A 12,678-nucleotide genomic window follows, 5' to 3' on the forward strand; every position below is an offset into this window, starting at 1 on the left:
TTGGCTATGGGACAGGAGGTGAAAGAAATCTCCCCAATGGGACATATATGTCAAAAAATTGACAGGAGTAAAGACACTTATATTTTTCAATATGAAGGTCTAGGGATTACCCTGACGAACAGCAGGTCTTGAAACAAGTTGAGCATATGTGCACTATACTTTCTATACAAGTTTTTTTTTAACATGCCAGCATGGTTAGTGCTTATATATACACAGAGATAGTCATCGTCTTGTTGTAAAACGATGGGTGATGTGATAATTTTGGGCATTAGTGGATTTTATCATTGTTCTAATAAGTTTTGTTATGGTTCTTATAAAATAGAGTGTTGTTCTTTGGGACTTTAAAAATCCCTGTCACCTATCATAACTCGGTTTTATGAAAATATTTTTGGGATGGTACCGATTTACTCTCAAAACAAAACTCACTCTAATTGTTTGACATTTTGCCACTCAACCACAGTATAGTTATGTGCCTTGCAAAAGTATTCACCCACCTTGGCATTTTTCGTGTTTTGTTGCCTCACAACCTGGAATTAACATGAATTGTTTGAGGATTTGCATCATTTAATGTACAGAACATGCCCACAACTTTGAAGATTTTTTTTTTTTTTATTGTGAAGCAAACAAGTAGGACAAAATAACAGAAAAAAGTCAGTGTGCATAACTATTCACCCCCCTAAAGTCAATACTTTGTAGAGCCACCTTTTGTGGCTATCACGGCTCCAAGTCGCTTTGGATAAGTCTCTAAGAGCTTGCCACATCTTACCACTAGGATTTTTGCCCATTCGTACTTGCAAAACTTCCAGCTCCTTCAAGTTGGATGGTTTGCGCTTGTGAACAGCAATCTAAGTCTGACCACAAATTTTCTATTGGATTGAGGTCTGTGCTTTGACTAGGCCATTCCAACACATTTATGTTTCCTCTTAAACCACTCAAGTGTTGCTTTAGCAGTGTGTTTGGGGTCATTGTCCTGCTGGAAGGTGAATCTCTGTCCTAGCCTAAAATCACACACAGAGTGGTACAGGTTTTGCTCAAGAATATCCCTGTATTTAGCACCATCATCTTTCCCTCAACACTGACCAGTTTTCTAGTCCCGACTGTTGAAAAACGTCCCCACAGCATGACGCTGCCACCACCATGTTTCACTGTGGGGATGGTGTTTTTTGGGTGATGTATAGCATTTTCTTTGATGGCCAAAAAGTTCCATTTTAATCTAATTAGACCAGAGCACCTTCCTCCATACATTTTAGGAGTCTCCCACATGCCTTTTCGCAAACTCAAAATGTGCCATTTTGTTTTTTGCTGAAAGTAATGGCTTTCTTCTGGCCACTATGCCATAAAGCCCAACTCTATGGAGCGTACGGCTTATTCTCTGGAACTCTGCAGCTCCTCCAGGGTTACCTTAGGTCTCTGTGCTGCCTCTCTGATTAATGCCCTCCTTGCCCGCTCCGTGAGTTTTGGTGTGCGGCCGTCTCTTGGTAGGTTTTCTGTTGTGCCATTTTCTTTCCATTTGGTTGCAATAGATTTGATGGTGCTCCTAGGGATCATTAAAGATTTGGATATTTTTTTTTATAACCTAACCCTGACTTGTACTTAACAACATTGTCCCTTATTTGTTTGGGGAGTTCCTAGGTCTTCATGGCAGCGTTTGGTTAGTGGTGCCTCTTGCTCAGGTGTTCCAGCCTCTGGGGCCTTTCAAAAAGGTGTGTGTCTATAATGACAGATTATGTGACACTTCGACTGCACACAGGTGGACATCATTTCACAAATTATGTGACTTCTGAAGGTAATTGGTTGCACCAGAGCTTTTTACGGGCTTCATAACAAAGGGGGGGGGGTGAATACATACGCACATGCCAATTATCAGTTTTTTATTTCTGAAAAATTGTTTACATTTTTCTAATTTTACTTCACTAACTTAGACTATTGTGTTCTGATCCATCACATATCATTCAGATTAAAAACTAAAAATCCCTGTATGTTGTGGTCGTTCAGGTGCGTAATTGTTTTTTAAAATTATCAATGCTCCCTGCTGAAACCACTGCCTGTGGAAAAGAATTTCACATCCTTACCGCTCTTACAGTAAAGAACCCTCTACGCAGTTTAACCACTTGTACTGCGGCAGAATGGCACAGCTGGGCAAAGCAATGTTATGAAACGTCAATTCGCCCTGTGGCCTCTACGGGGCGCACACCCCCTGCTCGCTCCTCCGAGCCAATGCGAGTGCCTGGTGGCCACAATCACCGCCGGGCTCCCGCGATCGCTGGGGGCACACAGAGAACCGGGATCTGTGTGTGTAAACACAGTTTCCGGTTCTCTGAGGGGAGAACAGACAGATCGTCTGTTCATACAGAGTCAGGGCCGATCCTGGATGGGGTGCACAGGGTGCAGTGCACCCGGGCGCCACAGAGGTGGGGGCACTGAAGCGCCAGAGTGCTCCCCTCCCTCCTCCTCTCCTTGTCCGTAGGCGGCTCTCTCCGCCGATCACCGCAGCCGTCGCCACTTTGTTTCTTGCCGAAGCCCATTCCCCCCTCCCTCCTGTCAGAGGAGAAGAGCGGAAACATCCAGAGATCGGAGCGGCTGTGTCTCTGTGTGCAGAGAGACCAGCCACGCAGTGATGTCACGGGGGGGGGGGGCAGTCCGTTCCTGACGTGTTCCAGTTCTCCTCCTGTGTGTAACTCCCGCTTGCTGCCCAAGCCTGACACACTCTGTTCTCCACCCGGGCGGCGCGACTGCACACTGTCCTCTCCAGCTGCCGCCCGGGTGTTTTTTAATTAGCTTAATTGAGGGGGTGGTGGTTTGTCGGGGGTCTATACTAATGGAGGGGGGTTTGTCCTGGGGGGGAGTCTATACTAATGGAGGGGGGGTTTGTCCTGGGGGGGTCTATACTAATGGAGGGGGGGGTTGTCCTGGGGGGGTCTATACTAATGGAGGGGGGGTTGTCCTGGGGGGGTCTATACTAATGGAGGGGGGGTTGTCCTGGGGGGGAGTCTATACTAATGGAGGGGGGGTTTGTCCTGGGGGGTCTATACTAATGGGGGGTTTGTCCTGGGGGGGTCTATACTAATGGAGGGGGGGGGTTTGTCCTGGGGGGGTCTATACTAATGGAGGGTGGGTTTGTCCTGGGGGGGTCTATACTAATGGATGGAGGGTTTGTCCTGGGGGGGTCTATACTAATGGAGGGGGGGTTTGTCCTGGGGGGTCTATACTAATGGAGGGGGGTTGTATTGGGGGGTTTAACAGAGTATGAACAGCGATCTGTCATCTCCCCTGCACAGTCCTATCCCCCCTTCAGTTAGAACACAAACTAGGGAACATATTAACCCCTTGATTGCCCCCTAGTATTAACCCCTTCATTGCCAGTGACATTTTTACAGTACTCAATGCATTTTCTATAGCATTGATCGCTGTATTAATGCCAATGGTCCCAAAAACGTGTCAAAATTGTCCGATGTGTCCGCCATAATGTTGCAGTTCCGATAATCTCAGATCACCGCCATTACTAGTAAAAAAAAAAAATTAATAACAACAATGCCATAAAACTATCCCCTATTTTGTAGATGCTATAAAACTTTTGTGCAAACCAATCAATATATGCTTATTGCGATTTTTTTTTATATATTTTTGGGGGATATTTCTTACAGCAAAAAGTAAAAAATACTTTTTCAAAATTGTCGCTTTTTTTGTTTATAGCGCAAAAAATAAAAAACCACAGAGGTGAGCAAATACTACCAAAAGAAAGCACTATTTGTGGGAAAAAAAGGACGTCAATTTTGTTTGGGTGCAACGTAGCACGACCGCGCAATTGTCAGTTAAAGCGACACAGTGCCGAATCGCGAAATGTGCTCTGGTCAGGAAGGGGGTAAAATCTTCCGAGGCTGAAGCGGTTGAGGTTAAACCGCTTTGCTTCTAATTTTAGTTAATGACCGCGTATCTTTAATTCCCATTTGCGGAAAAGCTTTATCCCTATTGTGAGGTCACCAGTACGGTATTTGTACATTGAAATCATATCCCCTCTCAAGCATTTTCTCCAGAGAGAATAAGTTCAGTGCTCATAACCTTTCCTCATAATGAAGGCCCTCCAGTCCTTTTATTAGCTTTGTTGCCCTTCTCTGGACTTTCTCCAGTTCCAGCACATCCTTCCTGAGGACTGGTGCCCAGGACTGGATGGCAAACTTCAGGTGTGGCCTGACCAGAGTCTTGTAGAGTGGGAGAATTATTGTTTTATCTCTGGAGTTAATGCCCTTTTTAATGCATGCCAATATTCTGTTTGCTTTGCTTGCAGCAGCTTGGCATTGCATGCCCCTGCCAAGCCTATCATCCACTAGGACCCCCAGGTCCTTTTCCATCTTAGATTCCCCCAGAGGTTCTCCTCCTTGTGAGTAGATTGCATTCATATTTTTGCCACCCAAATGCATTATTTTACATTTTTCTACATTACACCTCATTAGCCATGTACAGTAGTTGCCCACCCCATTAATTTGTTCAGATCTTCTTGCAAGGTTTCCACATCCTGCGCAGAAATTGCCTGCTTAGCTTAGTATCGTCTGCAAATACTGAGATTGATTTGCTTATCCCATCCTCCAGATCGTTTATAAATTAAATAGGATTGGTCCCAGGACAGAACCCTGGGGGACCCCGCTTTCCACTCCGGACCATTTCGAGTACTTCCCATTTATCACTACCCTCTGAACGCGCTCCTGTAGCCAGTTTTCAGTCCATGTACTCACCCTATGGTCCATGGCGACAGACCTTAGTTTGTACAGTAAACGTTTATGGGGAACTGTATCAAATACCTTTGCAAAATCCAGATACACCACATCTACAGGCTTTCCTTTATCTAGATGGCAGCTCACTACCTCATAGAAGAAAGCCTTGACCCTAATAAAATACCGCACAAGGGTAACTCAGGCACCCCAATCCAATCATTATAGAAGGTGTCAATGCAGTATCTGATTACCAAGAGAATGGTGGGAGGTGTGAACGTTTGAAAAACCACTCTGTGGATTATAAACCATAGTGTTTGTAATCCAATCATTATAAAATCTGAGATGTGTTAACCGCTAGAGTTACATTGCTGAAGGGGGTGAACTGGCAGAATGTCATGGTAGAGACTGTAAAATGTGGGTGAATGGTGATGTAAAGTTCCCCATTGCTGTTTAGGGATGTTCCAGTTTAACGTAGATGCCTTTTTTCATACCTCCTCCTTAATTACAATTTATGTCAAGGCAAAAAAACATGCGCTACATATCTACAATACATGCCCGTAGCCCCATGTTTTAATCATTTAAAAGAGTACACATTTTGATATGCCAGAAATGCATTCAGTTCTTGAAGTGGTTGTAAGCCCATATACCCAGTGAGGTGACTTGCCTCAGGTGATACACAGATGAAACAAATCTTCCTACATAAGTTGTACCTGTCTATCTGCTGTTTTCTCTTCTCCACATTACATCCTTTCAAAGTGCTGAATTATAAAGTTTGTCTAGCTCTCCACCCCCTTTTTTATGTCAGCTCAAAGTTATACTCTGCAGAGCTCAGTAAGGAGCGCTCAGAGGTGATTGGAGGGAAGGGACACACCCCCCTTTACACAGCACACAGGAACAGAGCTGAGACTGTAAATTAGCTGGAGGTACCTCCCCTTTCCCCATTTTTCTCTTGGTGTCAGGAAAACTTATCAGAAGTGACTCATATTTATAGCAGAGGAGCGAAGCAGCAGACAAAAGTGACACTTAGTGCTCCTAATACAAGACAAGTACACACTATAGAGCAGGGATAAGCAATAAGCGGACCTCCAGCTGTTGTAAAACTACAAGTCCCATCATGCCTCTGCCTCTGGGTGTCATGCTTGTGGCTGTCAAAGTCTTGCTATGCCTCATGGGACTTGTAGTTCTGCAACACCTGGAGGTCCGCTAATTGCATATCCCTGCTCTAGAGGGAGATGCTTTATTCATATTTTATGGCTGCCACCGTATGGCTTTTTTGTTGACTGAGTATTGTCAGCCATGCCCAATGTCTCTTGCTAAACGTCTCAACCTCAAACTCTCCTACTCTCCGATCTAGACAACAAAGGCTAATTATTCTGCAGTTTTTGATAACAACTAGGAAGGGTCTTTAACCCTCTCCCACCTGACCTATTGTAATATGACGGCCAAGCGGTAGCCCTGTTATCCTAGGAGGACATCATATGACGTCCTCCCCGGATCGTGCCTCGCATGTACCCATCGTGCCACGCTCCAGCACAATCTGTCACCTGCTGTGTCCAGCGGATGACAGATCACTGTACCAGCCCACTGCCGGTACCATGTAATCGCTGTGGCTAATCACAGCAGATCACATGACAGTTGTACACAATGAAAGGCTTTGATTCATGTCTTTCATTGTGTACTTTTGTGATGAGCTCTGATTGGTCACAGTGATTGTATGGGACAGATAGGGCCAGGAAGGGGGTAAAAGTGTCCGGTATTGCTGTGAATTTCTGATGTGATTGAACTTTTTTTTTTTGCATTTTTAAAACCTAATAAAATGCTTCTATTGGTATATTAAACAGGCTAAAAGCAAGCAGAAAGGTTAATGTCAGGGTTTACACGCTCTTTAAGGTATAGAAAGACTGCTGACCTGTCAGGTTTGCCCTCCTATAATGGGCCACCCATTTGTCGAGAGATTGTTGTGTCTCCCTATTGTACAGGTCTTTGCATTCCTCATCACATTTGACTGCATATACCTGGTTACTTTGCCTTTGTTTGGGAATCTTGTCTTTTGAATTTTCAAGTTTATCTCAAGAAGCTCCTCTTGATGAAGTTGTCATAGCGGTGAGATGCATTGAGGCAGAGTGTGGGTGGAAGCTGGTGTCTAGGAGTCCTAGTATACACAGAACGAGCCAGCTGTTCATTCCTGTGTACATGTCTCTTTTACTCCGGGTTTTAGACCAGGTTTATTACTTGATACCCGCTTTTATTCATTTGTTACTTGTGAGTAGGGATGAGCTTTGAGATAGAGTCGAACCTATGTTCGACTCGAACATCGCCTGTTCGATCGTTCGATTTGCGAACGTTATGGGCCGTTCGCGCCAAATTCGAGTGGCATCGCAGTGCATTGCTGGTTGATGATTGGCCAAGCATGCACTATGACCCGCATGCTTGGCCAATCAGAGCGCCGTCTGTACAGAGCCGTAATTGGCCAAAGCCAGGGTGGCTTTAGCCAATTATGGCTCAGGGGGTTTAGTACACGCCCCACACTATATAAGGCCGCCTGCGTGGCGGCCTTGTGTAGTGTGTTGCACCGGAAAGAGACAGAGAGACAGTGTCATTTGATTTAAGTTAGAGTAGGCAGGCGAGTCAGTTAGCTGCACTTACAGTGTATTGTGTATAATATATATACACACATACACACATATACACACACTGTGTTCAGTTTAGCTAGATCCATTCCTGTTATTCTCTTCCTACTGACAGGCAGGCAGGTGTTTTTACAGTATTTACAGTTAGTGTACTGTGTTCTTCCTTTGCACAGTGTGCACCTAAAGCTACCTGAAGAAAAATGCTGGTGTTCTTCTAATTCTATTAGTACCACAGGCAGGCAGCTACAGTATTTACAGTTAGTGTACTGTGTCATCTGCAGTGTGCACCTAAAGCTACCTGAAGACAATAGCTGTTGTTCTGGTCCTATTAGTACCACAGGCAGGCAGCTGCAGTATTTACAGTTAGTGTACTGTGTCCTCTGCACAGTGTGCACCTAAAGCTACCTGAAGACAATTGCTGGTGTTCTCATACTAATACTACTACAGGCAGGCAGTTGATTCTGCTAGCTGCAGTATCAGTATAGATATACATCCCAGCTTTGTGCAACTACATCTCACTGCAGGCCATTAGTATGTCTGGAAGGCCAACAAGGAGAGGCAGACAGTCACAAGCCAATAAAAGAGGGCAAGCAGGCTCTGTGTCTAGAGGCAACAGTGCTGGTCGTGGAGACGGTGCATCCTCATCAGCACGTGGCCATGGGACACGCTTGTCCTTTTTTTCAGCAGCTGGCCGTGTTGAGCCGCAACATGCAGAAGACTTGGTAGAGTGAATGACCAAGCCGTCCTCATCCTCTCTCACCCAGGCTCAGGGTACTTTGGCAAAGCAGCTGCTAACGCGGCCTCTTCCCTCGGCTCAATGGCATCAGTCACTCCTTCCCTAGCCCCACCATGTCCTCCTGAGGGTTTCTCCGAACTGTTTGACCACAGTGTTGGGTACATGCTCCAGGAGGATGCCCAGCTCTTTGAAGGCTCCAATGATGGTACCCAGCTAGAGGAAGGCAGTAACGTGAGCCCAGGGAGAGGGGGTGCCCAAGAAGGACAGCAATCTGGCAGTCATGTTCCCCCCAGCTGCAGCATACTGCCAGGTTTGCTCCAGTGATGAGGAGGGAGGGGATGATGAGGAAGTCACTGACTCCACGTGGTTGCCTGATAGGAGAGAGGAGGAGGAGGCACACATCCAACAAGGCAGGATGCCCTCCAGGGGCCAGCTTAAGGGCAACACACTGACTGCATCACACCGCAGAGCTCCGCATGTGCAGGGCGCTGCTGTCTCTGCGCGTTATTCCAAAAGTTCTTTGGTGTGGGCCTTTGAGACGAGTGCATCAGATCCCACCACTATTTGCAACATATGTCTCTAGCGTATCTCACATGGCCAAAACATCACTCGCTTGGACACCACATGCTTGACCAGACATATGTCGACCTGCCATGCAGTTCGTTGGCAAGCGTACCTAAAAGACCCACACCAAAGAACAAAGTGGACCTCTCCTTGCTACTCATCAGCTGGGATCTCCAACCCTACTATACCTTCAGTCCTCTCTGAAACCTGCACTGAGAGGAATGAAGGTGTAGAATTAGGTGTGTCACAGCCAAGTACTTACGGGCAATCTGCTATCTGTACACCAACGTCAGATTGTACCAGGCAAATTAGCCTGCCCCTGCTGCTGCACCGCCGAAAGAAGTTCGCTCCCAGCCATCCACATGCCCAGCGGTTGAATGCTAGCTTGGCTAAATTGCTAGCACTTCGACTACTGCCTTTTCAGTTGGTAGACTCTGCCCCCTTCCGTGAGTTTGTGGAATGTGCGGTTCCTCAGTGGCAGGTTTCCAAAGGCCACTTTTTCTCATGGAAGGCGATTCCGGCTCTCTACCGGCATGTGGAAGGCAATGTCTTGGCCTCGCTGGACAGGGCGGTCATCGGTAAGGTGCATATTACCGCTATCTCATGGTCCAGCAAGCATGGACAGGGATGGTACCTATCTTTCACCGCACATTGGGTGACTCTTCTGGCAGCTGGGAAGGATGCAGGACAAAGTGCAGTAGTGTTGGAGGTTGTTCCGCCACCACGCCTCAAATTCTACTAGTGGTGATTCCGCCATACCTCTTTCCTCCACCCCCTCCTCCTCTTCTTCCTTCATGGCCTCTTCCTGTGCCGATTTGTCCTCGGAACCATCGGTGCTCCATAGGCGTTCAAGGGGCTTCGCAAGCACGCAGGCAAAAAGATGCCATGCTGTGCTTGAGCTGGTATGCTTGGGGGACAGAAGCCACACTGGGGCAGGTTCAGAGGTGGTTGACGCCACACCAGCTTAAGCCAGGTATGGTGGTTTGCGACAATGGCACCAACCTCCTCTCCGCTCGACAGGGACAACTGACCCATGTGCCCTGTTTGGCTCACGTCCCTAACTTGGTGGTGCGGCGGTTCTTGGGCAGGTACCCGGGCTTACAGGATGTCCTGAGGCAGGCCAGGAAAGTCTGTGAGCATTTCCACAGGTCATATGTCAGTAATAAATCTATCAATGGGTCCGCACTTCAGACTTTTAAACACTGCTGCCCCCCCTATGTAGGTAGGGAACACCTCAGTGTTACCCCAAAGGAGTTGAAATCAAGGTATAGGGGATGGCGCTGTGTGGAACAGAGGATGTGAAAGTGAGTATTTTTAAAGTGACAAGTGCTATGGTGCGTGATACAATCCTGTATAAATTATAAAAATAATTTATAAATGAAAAAATAATAAATAATAATAAAGGAAGTGAATGTACCAGAAACTACTATATATTATAAAGTGATAAATACTTATTGAAATGTAGATAATTATATTCCTAATACATTAATATGTATATTGAACAACCTCAATCCTTATTGTAGCTAAGTTAAAACATGTGTTAATTAAACTACAAATTGACAAGTGTAAAAACTGCAAAAAATTGGTTGTCAGACCCCAGTGCAACACACACACTACAATTGTGCGAAAAAACGTTAAAAATTAAAACCAGTCCATAAACCAAGTGTATCAAAAAAATGTGTATCAAAGATATATCAAAAAAATATATATATATATATATATGTATATATATATATAAAAAAATTGTACATAAAAAAGGTGTATCAAAAAATATATATGTGTAGTCCCAAATAGTTCATATAGTGGTACCATACACAGTGCAATAGATTGTATAGTGCATTTCCCAGAGGAATCTTCTAATCAATGGAGATCCGTGCAGTACTTTTAGCAATTCCCCGCAATCTGATTGCACTCACCGGAGCTCCCTGCCCCTGCAGGGGTATGAGCGTGTGATGTTGGTCCTCTGCCTCTAATCGCTCCGATCCCACCGGTGCCAATATCCTTCCACTTAGCTCAATCCAGGTGAACCACTCGTTGAGGGGGAGGGGGATTCATTGCCCCTTGCTGCAGCACATATCCCAACCAGGCTTCCAAGATCAGCCCAAGAACTGAACTGGCTCATGTGAGGATGAAGGGAGTGGGAGAGGGGGTCCCCATCAAATGCGCGGCTTGGAGCTGAGGCAGGAAACCCAAACCAAGTCAGGGGGTCAGCTCGTAGGCAGGCCAGGTCAGCACAATGCTATCCCAGAGAGGATAGATGATCTAATAACAATCCACACCGATCTAAATTATGGGTTCCCTTATCTTTACAATTTTGGCCTTTTAGTCCCCTTGCAGTTTGATTTTTCACACCACAATCAATATATATATATTGTTGATATATCTTTGATACACATTTTTTTGATACACTTGGTTTATGGACTGCTTTTAATTTTTAACTTTTTTTCGCACAATTGTAGTGTGTGTGTTGCACTGGGGTCTGACAACCAATTTTTTGCAGTTTTTACACTTGTCAATTTGTAGTTTCATTAACACATGTTTTAACTTAGATACAATAAGGATTGAGGTTGTTCAATATACATATTAATGTATTAGGAATAGGGATGAGCTTCGAGTTCGAGTCGAACTCATGTTCGACTCGAACATTGGCTGTTCGCAAGTTCGCCGAACAGCGAACAATTTGGGGTGTTCGCGGCAAATTCGAATGCCGCGGAACACCCTTTAAAAGTCTATGGGAGAAATCAAAAGTGCTAATTTTAAAGGCGAATATGCAAGTTATTGTCATAAAAAGTGTTTGGGGACCCAGGTCCTGCCCCAGGGGACATGGATCAATGCAAAAAAAAGTTTTAAAAACGGCCATTTTTTCAGGAGCAGTGATTTTAATAATGCTTAAAGTCAAACAATAAAAGTGTAATATTCCTTTAAATTTCGTACCTGGGGGGTGTCTATAGTATGCCTGTAAAGGGGCGCATGTTTCCTGTGTTTAGAACAGTCTGACAGCAAAATGACATTTTGAAGGAAAAAACTCATTTAAAACTACCCGCGGCTATTGCATTGCCGACAATACACATAGAAGTTCATTGATAAAAACGGCATGGGAATTCCCCAAAGGGGAACCCCGAACCAAAATTAAAAAAAAAAAAATGACGTGGGAGTCCCCCTAAATTCCATACCAGGCCCTTCAGGTCTGATATGGATATTAAGGGGAACCCCGGCCAAAATTTAAAAAAAAAAAAAAAATGACGTGGGGTTCCCCCTAAATTCCATACCAGACCCTTCAGGTCTGGTATGGATTTTAAGGGGAACCCCGCGCCGAAAAAAAAAAAAAAAAAAAACGGCGTGGGGTCCCCCCAAAAATCCATACCAGACCCTTATCCGAGCACGCAACCTGGCAGGCCGCAGGAAAAGAGGGGGGGACGAGAGTGCGCCCCCCCCCTCCTGAACTGTACCAGGCCACATGCCCTCAACATTGGGAGGGTGCTTTGGGGTAGCCCCCATGTTGATGAGGACAAGGGCCTCATCCCCACAACCCTGGCCGGTGGTTGTGGGGGTCTGCGGGCGGGGGGCTTATCGGAATCTGGAAGCCCCCTTTAACAAGGGGACCCCCAGATCCCGGCCCCCCCCTGTGTGAAATGGTAAGGGGGTACAAAAGTACCCCTACCATTTCACTAAAAAACTGTCAAAAATGTTAAAAATGACAAGAGACAGTTTTTGACAATTCCTTTATTTAAATACTTCTTCTTTCTTCTATCTTCCTTCATCTTCTGGTTCTTCTGGCTCTTCTGGCTCTTCTGGTTCTTCCTCCGGCATTCTCGTCCAGCATCTCCTCCGCGGCGTCTTTTATCTTCTCCTCCTCGGGCCGCTCCGCACCCATGGCATGGGGGGAGGCTCCCGCTCTTCTCTTCTTCATCTTCTTCTCTTCTTCTCTTCTTCTTTTCTTCTCTTCTTCATTTTCTTCCCTGGGCCGCTCCGCACCCATGCTGGCAGGGAGGGAGGCTCCCGCTGTGTGACGGCGCTCCTCGTCTGACAGTTCTTAAAT

The 12,678-nt window shown here is 45.7% G+C and overlaps 1 protein-coding gene across 2 annotated transcripts in view; it reads right to left on the minus strand.

Moving 5' to 3' along the window:
* The window catches only part of TRPM4 (transient receptor potential cation channel subfamily M member 4), a 604,715-nt gene that overhangs the window by 65,941 nt on the left and 526,096 nt on the right, over positions 1-12,678 (minus strand). The window lies entirely within an intron of this gene.

This window comes from Aquarana catesbeiana, linkage group LG10, assembly GCF_042186555.1.
Source record: "Aquarana catesbeiana isolate 2022-GZ linkage group LG10, ASM4218655v1, whole genome shotgun sequence".
NCBI lineage: Eukaryota > Metazoa > Chordata > Amphibia > Anura > Ranidae > Aquarana > Aquarana catesbeiana.